The 4,226-nt window shown below is 48.9% G+C and overlaps 1 protein-coding gene across 1 annotated transcript in view; it reads left to right on the top strand.

The window, feature by feature from the left end:
• Positions 1–414: 414 nt before the first annotated feature.
• Positions 415–4,226, top strand: part of Park7 (Parkinsonism associated deglycase) — a 21,712-nt gene continuing 17,900 nt past the window's right edge. Inside the window, exon 1 of the mRNA XM_031379562.1 lies at positions 415–545. The gene's annotated coding sequence lies outside the window, so the exon portion shown is untranslated. The remainder of the gene's footprint in view (positions 546–4,226) is intronic.

Here is a 4,226-nt window from a genome sequence, read left to right as displayed (position 1 = left end):
GCTCCCCAAGGAAGATCAGGCCACTTGTCCTCGATAAGCTAATTAAGCGTTGAGTTAATAGTAAAAAGCAGAAAGGGAATTCGGGAAAACAGTGTGATTTTCTGGCCAGGCCATCTGCAGCAGTCGGCAGCAAGAGCATCACACCTTCAAGCCGCCTTCTTTCCCCGGAAGTCCGCAAGGACGCGGTACTCGGTGACCCCAGGGCGCCCGGGGACCACGGAGGACGCCACGAACACCTTCCGGCGGCGCGCGGCTGAGAGCGCACATGCTGCGCAAGCGCACTGAGTACCGCAAGAGCAGCTCGCGCGCCCACCCCCTGCGATGAGGCTCAGCCAATCCACAGCACCGCCCTGACGGAAGTGAGCCGTGCGTCTCTGCGGGTCAGCCGACTCACTTCCGGAGAGCGAGCGGTGCTCCGTGGGCGGCGTTCCGGGTGGTCCACCCCCGAAAGGCTTTCCCACCGCCCCGGCCGAGGCGAAGCGGGTCTCGGGCCCTCACAGATCTCCGCGTCAGAATTTCCCCCTCGCGCCAGTGCGGCCTCAAAGGTCAGAGCTCGCCCACTCTCCGGTCGCGCCGACCTGACCTTTCGTGGGCTCCCTTCCGAGGGGGAAGTTCGCCGCGACATTGGAAACAGAAGTATTCGCGGGGCGTGGTGGCGCAGGTCTTTTACGCACAGTACTCGGGATTCAGAGGCAGGAGGATGCCCGCGAATTCGAGTTCTGGTTCACTGAGCTGCAATGTGGGACAATCTCAAAAAAAAAAAAAAAAAAAAAAGATTTTTTTTTTCTTTTTTCTTTTTTTTTTGGTAAACGTCCCGAAGGCCCAATATCTGCGGTTTAGATTAAGGGAAGCACGAAAGAGTTGAAAATGTTAACTTCCCGCTACAAATGGCACGTGTACCAGTCACGATCTGCTCAAATGACCTTGATGTGAGCAGTGAGATTAAACATGACAATTGCTTCAACTCAACCGACTTTCTTGACACCCGAGGGAAGTTTTAGCTTGTATGTCTCCCCACAATGCATAATGACTTGAGAAACACTCAGTGAAAAAGTCCGTGGATAGCATGGGGCTGTTCTAAGAGGCGTCGTCATGATCATAATTACACCAATATATTTTGGTAAATGGTTGGGTTTTTCTGTTTTTTTTTCTATGACTATGCAGTGACAAATATATTTGAGCTGTCATGCGTGTTACTGGCAGTGTTCACTAATGCTGGCAGCGTGTGTGGGGGGCAGAGTGTGAATTTTGGCCTCAGAAGAGATATGAATTTGTCCCAGACTGCAAGAACTTATAGAATCATTTTATTTTCCTCTACCTCAGTCTTCATATCTGTAAAGTGAAAAGTATGATACTGTATTAGTTACTCCTCTCCTGGCTGTGGCAAAATACCTGGCAAGAAGTAATTTAGGGAATGGAGGGTTTATTCTTGCTTACAGTTGGGGTGGGGCTTAGCCCATCGTGAGGGGAGACGTCCCCACGGGAGCTTGAGCTCTGGTCACGCTGCATTGGCAATCAAGAAGTAGGTCGGTGAACGGTGCTCGGTTTGCCTTGTTTGTGAGCCTTCAGGAAGGAACTGCCCCCATCCCACGAATGATGCTACCCACATTTACAGCGCTCCTTCTACTTCCACGCAATCTAAATTCTTACCAAGTGCGTGCAGAGGCTTGTTTCTGTGGCGATTCTTGTCAAGTTGACAATATTAACCACCACAGACGGCCGCCTTCCAAAGTCAAAGGGAAAACACCAGCGTCCTAGCTAGAAAGATGGAGTCCGGCGTGCGCGGCATGTGCTTTTAACCCCAGCGCTTGGGAAGCAGAGGAAGGCAGATCTCCAGGAGGCCAGCCTTGACAGAAGGGGTCATTTAAGAGTTGGGGTAGGGCTGGGCAGTGGTGGTGCAGGCCTTTAACCCCAGCACCTGATAGAAGCAGGCAGATAATCTGAGTTGGAGGCCAGCCTGGTCTACAGAGTGAGTTCCAGGACAGCCAGGGCTACACAGAGAAACCCTGTCTTGGGAAAAAAAAAAAGATCAAGTGGGAGCTTGAGGACAATGTAGCAGAGTTTAAACAAAAAACCCCAGAGAGTCAGGCTATTCATCTTGAAGCAACCTGGAGTAAGAGAATGGAAAAATTAAGATGACACAGAGGTCAGCACACAGTGGCAGGGTTCAGCCCGTGGTAGCAGGCAGCCACACAGTGCAGAGAGGAGCTTTAGAAAAGAGTGAGGAAGCGCCAAGTTTAAAAGCATCTCGAGAAGCAGAAGGAGAAGGGTCCGTTCTGCCTTTCCATGCCAGAGACTCCAGAGAGGAGACACACACCTTCTCAAGCTGAGGTGGCCTTCCTGGCGGCCAGGACCCTGAACTGCACCACTCAATCAACCCTTAAGGGAAGAGGCAGGGCATGTGTAGAGTAGAGTAGATTTCATTCTTACTTGAGTGCTTGAGATAACAGGCATGAGCCACCAAGCCCAACACCCTCTGTGGATCTTGAAGCTCACATCTGACAAGCTGCCCTGGTCTTCTCTCTGTCACTCCAGGTTTTCAGAGCTGAAGGGCTGGCTCCACCATTTCCCTTTGCACATAGTGAAGAGCCAGTCCATTCCACAGCTCCTAAAACAGCCGTACAAGTTTTATTGTATACATGACTTTTTTTTTTTTTTTTTGGTTTTTCGAGACAGGGTTTCTCTGTATAGCCCTGGCTATCCTGGAACTCACTTTGTAGACCAGGCTGGCCTCGAACTCAGAAATCCGCCTGCCTCTGCCTCCCAAGTGCTAGGATTAAAGGCATGCGCCACCACCGCCCAGCTTGTATACATGACTTAACTGTTTTAAAAATTAAACAGCTGCTGTAAGAATTTCCAGTGTACATAAGAAACTCAAGAAGAAGGAAGACCAAAGTGTGGATACTTCATTCCTTCTTAAAAGGGGGGACAAAATGCCCATGGAAGGAGTTGTAGAGACTAACTATGGAGCAGAGACTGAAGGAAGGACAATCCAGAGACTGCTCCACCTGGGAATCCTTCCCATATTCAGTCATCAAATCCAGACACTATTGTGGATGCCAGCAAGTGCTGGATAACAGGAGCCTGATATAGCTGTCTCCTGAGAGGCTCTGACAGTACCTGACTAATACAGAAGTAGAGTCTCAAAGCCATCCATTGGACTGAGTACCAGGTCCCCAGTGAAGGAGCTAGAGAAAGAACTCAAGGAGCTGAAGGGTTTGCAGCCCCTTAGGACGAACAAAAATATGAACTACCTAGTACCCTCAGAGATCCCAGAGACTAAAATTCCAACCAAAGAGTACACATGGGGGTACTCATGGCTCCAGCAGCATATGTATAGTAGAGGATGGCCTAGTCAGTCATCAATGGGAGGTGAGGACCTTGGCCTCAACTGTGAAGGTTCTATACCCTAGTGTAGGGGAATGCCAGGGCCAGTAAGTAGGAGGGGGTGGGGTGCTGAGCAGGGAGAGGGAACGGGATTATTTTAGTTTTGGGGGTTTTATTTTATTTTATTTTTTTGGAGGGGAAAGGAGATATTGTTAGTTCTAGATAAAAGAAAAAGAAAATAAAAAGAAAAAAAAGGATTTCCAGTTTATAAGATTTCCTATATGAACCTATAATGGAGGTAAGCCAGTGTATGTGAGGTATTCAATCTCTATATAGGAAGGAAAGCAAGTTTACATCCTTTCTGGGGTTTGTATAAAGTACTGAGACTTGCCAAATGAGCTGGCTTTCTCTGAGGTAGGTACAGATAGGACCAGGTGAGGGTGAGTCTCCCTTTTGTAAGCTGAAAGATATCTTTTAAAAACAGGAGAGGGCCGGTGGGAGGGCTCAACAGGTATGGGTGCGTGCCACACACCCGCGGATCTGAGTTCCATCCGAGACCCTTGTTGTAAAGAGAGAACACGCTAAGGCAAGTGGACTTCTGTGAGTTTCCACGTGTACCCTTTGGCATGGGTTGAGACGCACACATAATAAACAGCTGTCAACCCAAAAGTGTAAAAACTGAAATAAAATTAGATAGTTAAATAATTTATCGTAGATTGTTAGCATTGCTCTAACCCAAGGGTACATACAGTAAGGCATGTAATTCTTTTGTGTGCGTATGAGTGCAGTGCCCGTGGAGGCCAGAAGAGGGCATTAGACACACACACACACACACACACAGAAGAGGGCATTAGACACACACACACACACACACACACACACACCCGCCAGAAGAGGGC

Source organism: Mastomys coucha, unplaced genomic scaffold (genome assembly GCF_008632895.1).
Source record: "Mastomys coucha isolate ucsf_1 unplaced genomic scaffold, UCSF_Mcou_1 pScaffold18, whole genome shotgun sequence".
Lineage (NCBI taxonomy): Eukaryota > Metazoa > Chordata > Mammalia > Rodentia > Muridae > Mastomys > Mastomys coucha.
The sequence above is the reverse complement of the archived record's forward strand: the minus strand, read 5'-3'. Positions and strand labels throughout refer to the sequence as shown.